Below are 14,149 nucleotides of genomic sequence, written 5' to 3'. Positions count from 1 at the left end.
ATGTGTACTAGTGTCGCGGTGTAACATACTAGTGTCATTTCTTCCATAATAGCAAAAATCAATAATGATGGTGTAGTAGTTCCATTGAACGAAACCCAGCAGGCCACGTGAACGCTACGTGATTTTGCGCATTCGTTTGGCCGCTCGTCTGTCAACACGAGTGATGTTCGTCCAAAGTGTGCTGTCAATCGTCTGCCGTCGGGTCTCTTTTCGTTTGCGCGCGGCGCCGAACAACGACATCAAGGCACGCTGAATATGATAACGCGCGTGTGGCCTACTTTTTGTTTTTTTAATGCGACTTAAATAACTTTGGCGCCAATCCAAAGTTTAGGGAACACTAATGACTCCAAATAGGATTAAAGTTGTCCTTTATTGCCATTTAGTGCACTAGTGCTGTGGTGGAATATCGGCAATTGCACCATTCAGTCGTGTAGTAATGTAGTCGTGCTGCAGTTGAGTCAGATAGTAGTGCAGTAGTGCTGCAGTTCTATGGTATAGTAGTGCAACCGTGTCGTTTTGTAGTGCCATAATGCAAAACTTCAGCCGTGTAGTAGGCCACTCAAATAATGTAGCTGTATATTAGTGGAGTAGTGTAGTAGTGCAACACGAGTCATATAGTAGTGCAACCTAATATGTAATGTAGTGATGTAATACAAAAGTTCAGTCATGTAGCAATCCAATGAAGCAGTGCAGTAGTAGTGTCACGTAAGACTATAATATTCTAGCACAGTAGTAGTGCAAAGGTGTAATCCAGAAGTGTAGTAGTGCAAAGGCTCAGTCCTACACTCGTCGAATAATATGGTCATGTAGTAGTGAAGTAGTTTAATTGTTTTGCAATGCAGTAGTGCTGCAGATCAAGAATGTAGTAGTGCAGCCGTTTAGTCATGTAGTGTTGCAAACGTATTGCAGTATTGTGTAGTACTCCAGCGGTGTAATGCAGTAGTGCGAGAATGCAAACGTTCAATCATGAGCTTGACCAATAATGTAGTCACACAATAGTGCAGTCTAGTAGTTCTGTTCTGGAATCCGGTAGAGTAGTAAGGTAGTCATGCTGCACTTTAATATTACAGTAGCGCAAAAATATAGTCGTGTAGTAATGACGGAATATAGTTGCAGTGGAGTATGTAGTGACACAGTATTAATGTATGGCACAAGTGTGGACGTGATTAGTGTAGTAGTGCAGTATGGAAATGACGTCGTCATGCAGTAGTGTAGCTGTACACTAATGTAGGATTGCAAGAGTGTAGTTGTGCATTAGTGTAGCAAGGTAGTAGTTCAGTGTGTGTAGTAGTGCACTCATGTAGTAGGTTCCAACATAGTAGTGCTGAGCTTCTCTCCTGTGTAATTGCCATCAATGGTGCGTCACTCCCACACATTTACAGCGTACGTATCTGCGGCCCATTCGGAGCTATTTTTAGAGCGCCTCGTTGTCCGCGCAGCTGTCGGATCTCGCGGCGAGGACGACAGACGACTGATGCCAAACGGGCTGGAGCAGTCAAAGTGATGGAAAGCGCAAGTACGCCAAGACGCCGCCGTTTTGTCTTGGCGCGGCAGGCAGCGTCACCATGGCGACGCCGGCGCTGCGGTGCTCCTCAGACACTCGCGGTGAAGCAGCATGCGGCTCATTCTTGTTCCGTCAAATTATTTTCACACTTTGTGTTGAAAGTGATTTGGATCTTCTTTGACTGCATCACTTATTGCGGTCGGGTTCTACTTCCTGTTTTGTTCCACTGATGACATCGAGCCGCTTTTTGGGAGCAAATCATGTTGATTTGCATTTCCTGTGAAAATTGTGAGCGGTAGACTTTGTCAATTTCAGCATTTTTTTTTTTTGCGCTGTTTACTGGTTTTATTGTGGTAGGGTTCTACTTCCTGTTTCCTTTGCCTTGACGGGACTCTCGGTGTTCTAAGCATGAATGTTGCTTATGTTCATCCGTGTTTAGCTCCCTTGTGGAATTCTGTTACCTCCGGTTGACAGGAATTCCGCTCGCCTTTAATCACATTTCCACGCCAAAGTTTACACGTTATAATTTGCAACGGTCCCGTTTCCTTTCATTCCTGCTGTAGCGAAGCCGTTCCCTCGGGCGACGAGAGCCTGTTCAAAGACAATAACTCTGCTTCATCATTTATACAACGGACTCGCGCAACGTGAGCGCTCGCAGCCGCTCATTCTCCGCCAGAAACGTGCAGAGAACCCGCCGGAAAACCGTCAAGCGTCCGAGCCGTTCCTCTTCATCAAAATCAACGTCTTTCGACCTAAAACTGTCGTCTTTTTAGCTACATTTTAACTCATTCAATCCATAAGACATACGTTTTAAAAAATGTAGTCCCTGCCTCCCAAAGACGTATTTATACGTCTTAACCTTTTTTTTTTTTTTTTTTTTGCGTCCTAGCTCCATGTTTTTATAGCATTATTATTTTAACACATTATTTTGTTGGCCTCGCAAAATTTCTGCGACTAAATGAGTTGGAATTTGAGAATGTTTGTGGCTCAAAGTCGCAAAATCTCCACTCCCGTAGACCCTGACTCAATATTGGGCCCTTTGCCACAAAAAGTTGCCGTCAGATTCAGTTTGGAAAAACAGACAATTTAGCAAAAGCGGCCCAAAATATCTCATCAAAACCGCTCCCCCAAAAAATCAGCGCAGACCCAATCGGAACCACGACGAACTGAACCTTATCCCGCAAAACAAACCAGACCAAAGCAAACGCTACGACAATTAACGGAGCCGAATCACAACAAACTGAACCGGTCCAAGGAAAGTCGTCCGTTTCTGGTGTCAGCATAAGTTGAGCCGTCTTTCATTCTGGAAGAATCCCACTTCCGTTTTGACTCTTTTGAGTCAATCAAACTCAGTTTAAGCGTCAATGTGCGCGTTTCAAGCGTCGTCCATTCGCTGAGCGTGCGACCAATCAGGAGACGCAAAGCGGCAGATTGTGACGCTAATGTGTTGTAATTGTGCGATTGGAAGCAGGCGACCGCTCGCTTCATGAATGATGCATGGACGTCTTCGTGGAGCGTATGTTAGAGAGCGACGTTGCTGAATGTCATCACGGTCCCAGGGTCCGCTTTCATACGCCGGCATCCTTCAAAACGCTCACTCGACCACAAAAAAAAAAAAAACAGCGTGACACGCCAGCTGAGCGTCTTGGCAAGTCAACAGCAATGGGACAAAAACAAAAAACTGGACGATGATGAAAGCAATGAATCAAAACGACAAACTCAACCACAACACGACAAACCCGACAGCACGACGCCAAATCCAACCAGAACGCGACGACCCCAATCGGACCTGGTCGAACTCAAATATATTCTGATCAAACGGAACCGTACCAAAATGAACCCACCCGGACCAGGACAGAGCAAGACAAACCTCATGAACATATCACAAAGAAACAAAATGGTACTCCGCCCATCCCAACCATGCCATGAGGACCTGAACCGCAACGGTACCACGACCAACCCAACTGCACCCCAATGAACCGCACGGTACCACGACAGACCCAAACCGTAACCGTACCATGTCAGCAAACGCAGCTGGGACAGGACAAACCGGAGCAAACCAAGATGAACCGAATTGTACCACCACAAATCAAACCCGACTATGAAGAACCGAACCTTCCAAAGCCAAACTCAACCATATATGTGCCCAAGCCAACATAACATGAGGAACTAAACCGCATCACGACCAACTGAACTGTACTGGTAAGACATTGGTGGGTGGTCAAGGCCTGCAAGGTCTTCCCTGCTGGCCTAACATAATCAAGAAATCGCAATCATATTCTTCACATTGATGTCATATTATATCCTAGGTGAGAGTTTTTATCCAATCAGAATTCAGCTAGCTCGTGTTGGCAGGCAGATTTCACACTACCAGTAGTACGCACTATTTGTCCGAGGCCTTCCAATAAAATCAAGCGGGCGTCTGTTCTGTCTGTTTACAGTTGATAGACCGTTGCGATTGCCAATCAGATCGCGAGTTGAAGACAGTAAGAACGCGTCTTGTGATTGGATACTCAACACACCTGAAAGTCGTAACTGCCGACCGTTCGAAAATCTAAAATAGATTTTTGCTTTTTTAAACCAACCAAAGCGAACCGCACTATGAGAAACCGAAGTGTACCGCAAAGACCGAAACATGCCACGACGAACCCAACCAAAATGCGACAAACTGAATTGACTCGAAGCCAACGACGAGCCGAATCGTCTGAAGGTCGCCTCCGTGTTGCCTTCAGATTTATCGCAACATTCCGCGCTTTTTGTCCCCGCCGATTTGGTTTATTCCCCCGACAACGTTTTTAAAAAGCCGAAGGAGGGACTAAAAAAAATCCGCAAAGCTTCTCGTGTTATGCGAGTCCTTTTTTTTTTTGTTTTGTTTTATAGCATCGCAGAGGATCGATAGCGCGGCAGCGCAGGTAATAGCCCGGCGGCTCTATTAGACGGACGGCGTCGTATTGAAGGAGAGGCGTTCAAGAGCATCTGGATGATAAAGATCGGGCGCTGCCTCGCGATTTACGGGCGGCGCGCCGTGACAAACGCGCGCGCCGTTACTTTGCCCAACGACATCATCAGCAACACTTGAAAGTTAAACTCTCATCGCAGACGTCACTGAAATTTTGGGACGGGAAGAAATGTTTTACTAAAATTAGGGCTCGGAAAGTTAAGTTAAATACAAAAATAAAAAAAACCTGCACCATTTTGAATCAAATCGGAAAGGAAGAAAATTGATAAATACAAAAATAAAAAAAACCTGCACCATTTTGAATCAAATCGGAATCGAAGCCAATTGAATATTGCAAATATCGAGATACTTATCAAGTTGTCTTTTTTTTTAAAATATATATTACAACAATATTATCGCGATATTAAGATTTATTTCTTCTGAAATGACATTTTTCCCCCCGGGTAAACATTTTTTTCTTGTAAAATGTTGACTATTTGTGTAAAAGCATTTTGTAAAAGTTGGAACTATTTTTGACATGACGTCACTTTGATTTTTGTTGCATAATAATTTCAGTTTGATGATTTTCATTTTGAAGCCCTTCCCGAATCGTCGTCCGGAAAGTGCAGGGCGACTTTTTCTTTTTAGGATCCAATCGCAAGCACTTAGGGCGCTAACGAGGCGTTCATCTCATCCAATTAAATTCCTCACTTTTGAGATTTCCGCTCGTTAGCCGACAAGCTTAGCAAAGCCGTCTTGGCTTTTGGCCTCGTACTCGTTTTCCTCCCGCCCGCGTTCATCATTTTGTCCGCCGGCTCGTCTGCGGGCCCGACGGGTCTTCCCTTTTTTGGGCTTCGGGGGCTGGCTGTCCTGCAAATGGCAAAGATTTTTTTGGGCTCTCTTGAAGTTGAAATATTTGCTAAGAACTTTTTTTGTGTTTTGAGTTGTGCGTGTGTTTCTTGCGAAATTAAAACTTCAATTTTTGGTAAAGTTTACTTTTCTTAGTCGTCCAAAAAAAACACAAAAAAAAACAATCTTGTAAAGCTGGCATTTTATTCTCATTAAATAAATTTTTTTTGTTTTTTTTTTCTAGTTAGTATACAAGTTTATTTGTGTTAAAGTCTTTAACAATTTATTAAATTCAACTTTTGAGTAAACAACTTAAGTCTTGTTAAATGATGACTCATAAAATATTTTTTCCCACAAATTAAAATAAAAATAAAACAAATTTTCTAGTGAATTCAGTCTTGCAAAATATTTTTTGTCATCAATGTAGGATTTTTTTTTCTTTCTCAAATTTATTTTGAAAAAAAATACTATCTTCTGTCACTTAATTTCATCTTTATTTCCTGTGAAATTTGGATATTTTTTAAAAATGCTTTTTATCTTGTAAAATTACAGCATTTTATTTCCCTTATTAATGTATTTCTTTCTTGTAAAAGTTAACTATTTTGAATTAACTTGGATAATTAAAAAAAAAACGTTTGTATTGTAAAATTCCAAAATATTTCTAAAAAAAAAAATCAAACCTGAGTATTGCAAAAAATGACAACTTTGTTCTCATGAAACATGTTTTTCGCCGAAAGGTAAAAATCCAAAATCATTCGCAGAAAATTTACCAGCGACCACTTGACGCGTCTCGTTACGTGACTCATTTCTTCTCTTGACTGAATGACATCAAACACTTTCTCGCGTCCAATTCAAAATTGATTGACATCTTGCTTGAAAATACTTCCAAATGAAAAAGTCCTTGACGTTGAAAAAAAAAAAACTGCTCTTAAACATTTTGTAGGATCATTTCACTTTTGTGACAATTTCAGCCTTGTGATGATGAATGAATTCAAATTCAAAATCAATCGCCATCTTGCTGGACTTCCAATTCAAAATCAATGGAAGGCTTGCTGACAGTAAAGGTCCGCAGAGGAGCAGTTTAGCGATGCGGCGGACATCTCTCATGGGGGGGGGGAGTCATTTGTCACGGACGTGAACGACGTTGGCGGCATCGGAACGGATAGCGGCGGCACGACAGATTGCGGCGTTGTCGCTGTCGTCGTCAGCGTTGTCGTGGCGGGGGCCTCTGCGGCCATAAATTCCTGAGCCCCGAGCGAAAGCCAGCCAGCTTGGGCTTTATCTGAGAATGATAAATTCGGCGCAGGACGAGGACGAGGAAGAAGAGACGAGCGCCGGAGAACCTTGAGCTGATGGATGGCGGTCGGAATGACGTCGGGAGTGAGGAAGCTGTCCTCCGGGTGGAGAGCGAGCGCTTTCTTTACGTTCTTTACAGCCTCTGCTTCAGAAGGTCCGGGAGGAAACTCATCTTGTCTGCTTTTCAGGAACATTTGGGTCATTCCTTCTCTTCTACGACACACGCTCACTTTATATTGGGAACAAATCATCAAAAGTGTATATTAGGATGTAATACTCCAAAGCGTAGCCTAACACAACCCAGAATGCATTGCAGGCATTCCCGAAGAAACTAAAGACTAAAATGGCTGAGCTCCGCAGGTTGGGATTCTTGAGACATTTTTATTTTTTTTTTGTGGATCTTCTCCTGATTGACATGCCTGGCACATTTTACAGGGATCAATGAAACTGCCTTTGGCGGCTGAATTTTAAAAAGCATTCTGAAGACAAAATGGCCATTTGAAATGAAAACGGTCGATTAGCTGTTGATTATTATTATTTTTTTTTTGTGGGCCCCGTCATGAAAGACATATTTACCAAATTTTACATTGCTAATCAAAACTGGCTTTGGGGACGTAGCTTTTAAATGAATTGTAAAAAAGTGCGGCTTTGACAAAAATGGCCACTTGAAACCAAAATGGCAGACTTTTATCCATGGGACTTTTTTTGTGGGTCTTCTCCTGATTGACATGCCTAGCACATTTTACAGGGGTCAATGAATTTTAAAAAGCATTCTGAAGACAAAATTTCAAACGGAAACGTCTATTCAGGCATGGCTTCTTTGAGACTTTTTTTGTGGGCCCCGTCATGAAAGACATATTTACCAAATTTTACATTGCTAATCAAAACTGGCTTTGGGGACGTAGCTTTTAAATGAATTGTAAAAAAGTGCGGCTTTGACAAAAATGGCCACTTGAAACCAAAATGGCAGACTTTTATCCATGGGACTTTTTTTGTGGGTCTTCTCCTGATTGACATGCCGAGCACATTTTACAGGGGTCAATGAATTTTAAAAAGCATTCTGAAGACAAAATTTCAAACTGAAACGTCTTTTCAGGCATGGCTTCTTTGAGACTTTTTTTGTGGGCCACGTCATGAAAGACATTTCTGCCCGATTTTATGTTGCTCAGCAAAACTTTTAAAGGAATCGCAAAATAGTGTGACTTTGACAAAATGGCCACTTGAAACCAAAATGGCAGACTTTTCTCCTTGAGACTTTTTTTGTGGGTCTGCTTATGATTCAAAATTCAAAATTGGCTTTGGCGGCTGAATTTTTCAATTCTCGTGGGTGCTACTTGGCCAAAATGCTCACTTCAAAGCCAAATGGACGACTTTGTGTTTTTTTAAGGGTTTTTTTCCAGACATGGCTTCTGAAGTCTTTTTTGTGGGTCTACTCGAGCACGCACACATTTTTTTTTTGTTTTTTTTTTGCTTTTGCTTCTCCAGGGCGCAATCGTGCCAAAATAGTCACTTCAAACCAAAATGTCCGACTTCCCGTGTCACAGTCGACTTGTTTGCGTTTCTTCTTCCGATAAATACGCCGACCGACTTTCACCTTGCTCAGCCAAGCTATATTTTTGCCTTCAGCAGGAAGATGACGGCTTTGACGGCCACCATTAGCGTTGTGCTGATAGCGCCAATTCGCAGCGTCACTTTGCTGACAATAAACCGAGCTCCATTACGTGCAGTAAAGCCGACGCTTTGCCGTCCATCACGGCCAAACGTCTATTTTTGGAGCCAATAACAACCGAGCTCATAAAACCGCGCAAGCGGAGCGGCGTTAAACATGGCCGCCGATCGTACGTAGAGGTCACGCCGGTGTCGGGGATCTGCTCTGTGGCTTGATAATCACAGGATAGAGCAGGTGGAAAATAACACCTGACATTTGTCTGTTGGTTATGACGACTAAGGGCGTCTTCCTTCCTGTGAAATAAATGGCATGACCTAAAAAAAAAAAGAAAATTGGCCAAATTCAACCTGGCAGATTTTTATTGATTTTTTTTTTTTCTAAATTCAGCCCTCCAAGCCGCCTCCAACACCATTGGTCCACAGACTTGATGCAGCGGGCAGAGTTCCGAGAGGTCCACGAGGCGAGGCCAGTTCAAGATTTCGAGACCAACGGAAGTATCTTGAAGCAAACTCGAAAGTGCACCGGGAGTCAGGGAAGCGAGGCCAAGATGGGGGTGATGTGATCCGTCTTCCGAGCGGCAGAATTTTGGACCAGTTGGAGGCGCTTGAGGGAAGGCTGGCTGACTCCAAAATTAAGTGCATTACAGTAATCTGGACTAGATGGGACAACGGCATGGATTACGGTTTTGAAATGCTGCTGGGAACGGAAGGGCTTCACTTTAGCCACGTCAATTTGTCGATGACAAGTAGAAAAAAAAAAAAAAAAAGCCTCTGAAGGCCGAGCCTGAAAAGCCACAGCAAGTCTCCCATATTTGGTTCGAAGCAACTATTATAGGTCGGGTAGAACTTTTTTTTTTAATTCATCCCCCACCCCCAACAGGCATCGCGCTTATGTAGATGAAGCTGTCACATGTCGAGGATGAGAAAAAAAAAAAAAAAATCCATAAGGACTCTTTGATGCAAGGGCGTGAAAAGGTTGCGTGGAGTTCAAATGGCGCAGATTGTAATTTTCTCTCCGTCAAAATGATTTCAAAAGACGCCATAACCGCGCTTGTGACGTAACGTGACTGGAGTGATCAGCAGACCGTCAATTTTTTTTTCCTTGAATCCGTCTCGCAACACATCAGACGGACAATTTAGACGGCAATTTTTGGACTGCAAGAAAAATAAATAAATAAAAATCGACCCTAAGAGGCTCTGACCTCATTTGTTTGGTTTTGTTCAACCTGAAAAAAGTCGACTTTTGATCTGGATTTTTGAACGGCGTGCAAGGCCTGCCCAACCAGTGTGAAATTAAACAACCAAGTAAATCTTCGGTGAGCTGCCTTCATTTTTTTTGTTGTTGTTTTTTTTTTTGGGAAAATGCATCTGCGAGCGAACCGCTCTCCAATTTGCTGAGTTGATCCCGAGCCCTTTTTTGAGTGGGACCGCTGCGCTCGCCAGTCGAACGTCGTGTTCGAGCCAAAGGGTAAGCAGAGCTGCACTGAATTTTGTCGGATGCACAGGATCGCCGTCGGCAGGTTGTCGCTCGCTTGATTGATCAATCACGTGCAGTGAAAAATGGTTGAATTGACTCCGTTTTATTTCGTGGAGTGGTTGCGCAAAAAAAAAATTTTTTAAAAATCATCTGGATCTCGTGATTCTAATCGACGCGTAGCAGCAGCGAGAGTTGAAAAAACAGGCAGGACAATCGAGGAACAGGGTTGAAGACGACCCGCTCAAGAGCAACAGTTGCTAACTTGCACCAAACCGGACCGCCTCCTAAAAACAAAACAAAAAAAAACACAACTTTTGTTTTGGGGGAGGCTAAAGCACTCTTAAAAATGTCGATAACTTTAAAATCGAAATTATTATTGATATAAATGGCAACAATGTTCGTTTCAATAAAGTCGGTCACGTTTTTAGTGCAACTCTTCTTTCTTCGTTGTGAAAATTGGGAAAGCCAACTTTGACGGCAGCAAAAATCTTCAAATCTTGATTTTTAAAATTTTTTTTTTTTTTTACCACCCGGTCAATTGCGCTTTTATTTGGGAACGGGATCATTCGCTGGGTAAACCGATCACGTTCATGGATCAAAGAGTCGACTTTTTTTTTAGAAAAAAATAAATAAATAAATCAAAATTTTTTGAAAGTGTTTTCTCAAACTTTCGTTTTGTTTTTGGGGGAGGAGCTCAAACGAAAACAGTCGAAGCAAACTTTGTGTCGCGTTCCAAGCAGCTGCGCTTCTTGCGGCAGAACGCAGGTTTATTCAATTAACTGTCACTCGGACGCTTTTCTAATTAGTGAGAGAGAAATAATTACGCCGGCGTCACATCCTTCAGGGACTCCTTTCCGCTCCGGCGCGGACGGGGGGAAAATTAAAAATGACAGATCGGGAATAGCACTGAAAACTCAATCACCTTTGAGAACGCAGCCCGACCCTCGGAAGCGTCGGCAAACGGGTGCAAAGGCGATTGGCTGCCAGCGTCACTCCTTGCTTCATGCCGCTTGTTTTTTGTTTTTTGTCGGAGGGTGGTGGTGGCTGTCGATTTTTCAAGCAGTGACATTTTTCTGGTGGGGGTCTTCATTGCGTCATCATTTGAGGTCATCAGAGCTGGGCAGTCCGTCTCAAGGCCCATTTTTGGGGCGGGGCTCGACTCAGCGAGGTCGGAGGTGGATTTTGGTCCGGCCCACGAATCGGCCCTTGTGCGTGTAATTTGGTCGCGAGGCGGCTAAAAGTTCCGACGATCTCTTTCAGCTCACAGTCGAAACCAAAAATGAGACAGCCAAGCAACTAGCGAATACAAACTTGAAAAAAAAAAAATGTTGACGACTTTGCAGGTGTTTGCGATGATGTTGACGTGACTTGCAGGAAACGCTCCAACGTGTAATCCATTTGCTGTGATTTGGAGATGATGGCCGATTGTGCCGCCAAACACATTTTGACAGCGGAAACAATTTCCTGTTTTCATTACATTTCCACGTGAAGAACTTGACGTCCTTTTTTTTTTTTTTTTTTGGGCCAATGCCATGAAAATTATCAATCAAAAGCAGCTTTCTTATGAGCGACAAAGAATTGCCAATCTTTCTCGCCTAAGCAGCCGAGCGTGGAGGTGGACTCAAATGATGAGTTTGAAGATTTTCCATTAAAAAGAAAAACAATTAAAAAAAAAAATAAATAAAAAAAAAGGCTGCAAGAGCTCCTGGGATATTTGAAAAAAAAAAAATAGCCGCTAACACCCGTTTTACTGATTAACACACAAAAAAAAAAAAAATCCAAAAGAACCCAAACCTGGACAGATGTCAGACATTTTGGGTTGGAGGTGCCATTTCTTTTTTTTTTTTTTAATAAATTTTTTTTGGGGGGGAGCAAAAGATCCGACTCGTATTTTGACTAATGACAAAACATTACCAAATGACAATACTCAGTTCCTAACAGTAACCGGCAAATAATGCTTATCTAATTATTCGATTAATCGCTTCTAAAAATATTTGATCGTGCCAACCCCACATGATGTTAATTGATCATTTTGGGGACTCGGCATGAAAATGGGGTGCGAGAGCCAATTAAAAAAAAAAAAAAGTCCAATTAATTTCATAGCCCTCAATCACCAAAATCTCAAAGAGGATTCACAAGAGCGCAGTTGACAAAACCAATCTGGTGCCCTCGGCAAGATTCCTTAATGGCGCACCCCCTTTGTTGATGATTATGTGGTACACAAAGAAAAACACAACTGATATATTGTCTTTAATGCACGTGCAATATTAATGAATATATCCATTTTATTAACATGCTTTTGATGATTTGAACAAACTTAACCTGCCATATAAAGTGAAAAGGGAACTCGCCTTTAACAATTAATAGCAGGAAAAAAAAACGTCAGCCTGTCAGATGTAAATGTCAATATTTAGCGCCGTTAATCGCAACAAATTATTTCAATATCCAAACGTTGATTTGCTGATTAGCCGTCGCCTTCAAGTCTTGTCAGAGAACGCAATCAGCCAAAAGAGGGCCGCAGATTGTTGGGACGAGGATCGGCTGCGTCTTATTTGGAATTCATTTTTCGGATTACAATCTGCTTTGCATCTTTTCCATGCTCAAAAGTTAATATATTCTCATGTGTATTCAAAGTGATAATTCATTGTCCCCCCCCCCTCCCCCCTAATCCCGTTTTGGCGCCCCCTGGAGTCCCCTGGCGCTTCTCAGCATCTGCAAATATGGCCCAATGGGCGAGCCCGCCCTGAAGATCGCTTTTTGGCCCCCCCGACAACATACCTTCTACCAACGAGCTCATCTTAGCTCCGCCCCCAAATCTAGACATGGTTGAAAAGGAAGATTCCATTTACACGCCGTCATGCCATGTGTGGCCGCACATATTTCAGCGCTCTTACTTTGAAAAACTTCTAACAGGCCATTGGCCCAAATTAGCCCCATTCAGACTTTGTTATCCTTGACAGATTTCCAAGCTTTCCAAGCTTTAATTCGGGTGGAACACCGCCTCGGAGTTTCATGATGATTTTGAGGATTGGCTCTGGGGAAAAAAAAAAGAAGGGGGGGGGGGTGCGAAGGCCCGTTCCTCGCCGCTTGCAAATTTAATTGAGAAGTATTATGAGTGGTGCATTGGAGTTGGCACACCTGCGCCACTGGCAACTTTTCATTTGGACTCCACACAATGCCGCTAATCTGCTCCCACGTGCTCGGCGAAGCTTTTATCCGGCGGCTCAGCGCGAGCGTCTTTGACCGCCCGCCCACCTGCCTCAAAATTCAATTTCGGGATTCATTTGTTGAACAAATTTAGTATTTTTCAAATCAGCCGCTTAGCAGGCGAATTTCCCTTTGAATTGGATGCCATGCAAACGGCAGCGGCGCTAATCTCCTTGCTTGTTATTTACCCAGGCAACACACACGTGCACGCACACGCACAATGACACACACACACACACACACAGAGCAGTTAATCATAGAAGGTGGAAATGATCACATTTTTTTACATTAAAAAAAAAGTGTTTTATGACAAAAGTTGACTCAACTCATTGGACATTGTCATAAACATGTCGTTACAACTTTTGGTTTTCATTTTAGAAAATTCAGCCCTCAAAACCAGTTTGAATTGGCAAGATAAAATTTGGTGGACATCTCCATGATAAGTAGATTCACAAAAAAGTCTCAAGAATGCATGTCCTAAAAGACACAGAAAGCCGGCCATTTTGTTTTTTTTTTTGCCGTCATTTTTGAAAAATTCAGCCAAATTTGGTGGGCGTGCCTATAATGAGTTGACGCACAAAAAAGTCTCAAGAAGCCATGCCCGAAAAGACGCAGAAAGCCGACTATTGTGATATGAAGTGACCAGTTTAGGGGGTCTTTTAAAGACAAAAACTTGAAATTTTGAAGAAAAATTGTTTTTTAAAAATCTAATCAATTTCATTTCGCGATTGCACAAAATAAAATCTGTCTGTCCGTCGAGAAGAACTCCTCTTAAAACATGTATTTGCATCCACATTTTTTTGCAAAATTCAGCCCCCAATGCAAGTTTGACTTTTGCTCGTCTATCATTCGTCGACTCGCAGAAAAGTCACACTTGGGAAAAAAAACAAAAAAAACACAATTTTTTTTTTTTTATTTCTTGAAGCTGCCATTTTTTTGGGGCAATTTGAAAATTCCCCCAAGTCTTTCAAAGGCAAACTCATCCCAGCGATGCACGGCTAGCCTCGCACGTGTGCAAAACGCAATGAGGTCCTGACCGAGGAAAGGAAAGCTTTAATTAGACCAAAAAGCTGTCCGTGGAGCAAATTCCGCTTGAAGCCGGCGCAAAGCTAACATATAAAGACGCCACTTTGGCGAAAGTGTGCCGCTCGGGCACTGTAAATAGGCCACAAAGATGCTGAATAATAAATGTGTCGTAGCACGGCAGAGG

At 42.7% G+C, this 14,149-nt stretch overlaps 1 long non-coding RNA gene across 1 annotated transcript in view; it reads left to right on the top strand.

Moving 5' to 3' along the window:
- LOC148342590 (uncharacterized) overlaps positions 1-9,521 on the top strand; it is a 37,260-nt gene extending 27,739 nt beyond the window's left edge. Inside the window, exon 3 of the long non-coding RNA XR_015845867.1 lies at positions 8,644-9,521. This is a non-coding gene — a long non-coding RNA (uncharacterized LOC148342590). The remainder of the gene's footprint in view (positions 1-8,643) is intronic.
- Positions 9,522-14,149: the final 4,628 nt, after the last annotated feature.

Source organism: Idiotropiscis lumnitzeri, chromosome 1, assembly GCF_059441095.1.
Source record: "Idiotropiscis lumnitzeri isolate Australia: NSW breed Sydney's pygmy pipehorse chromosome 1, RoL_Ilum_1.0, whole genome shotgun sequence".
Taxonomy (NCBI): domain Eukaryota; kingdom Metazoa; phylum Chordata; class Actinopteri; order Syngnathiformes; family Syngnathidae; genus Idiotropiscis; species Idiotropiscis lumnitzeri.
This window is presented reverse-complemented; position numbering and strand designations above follow the sequence as displayed.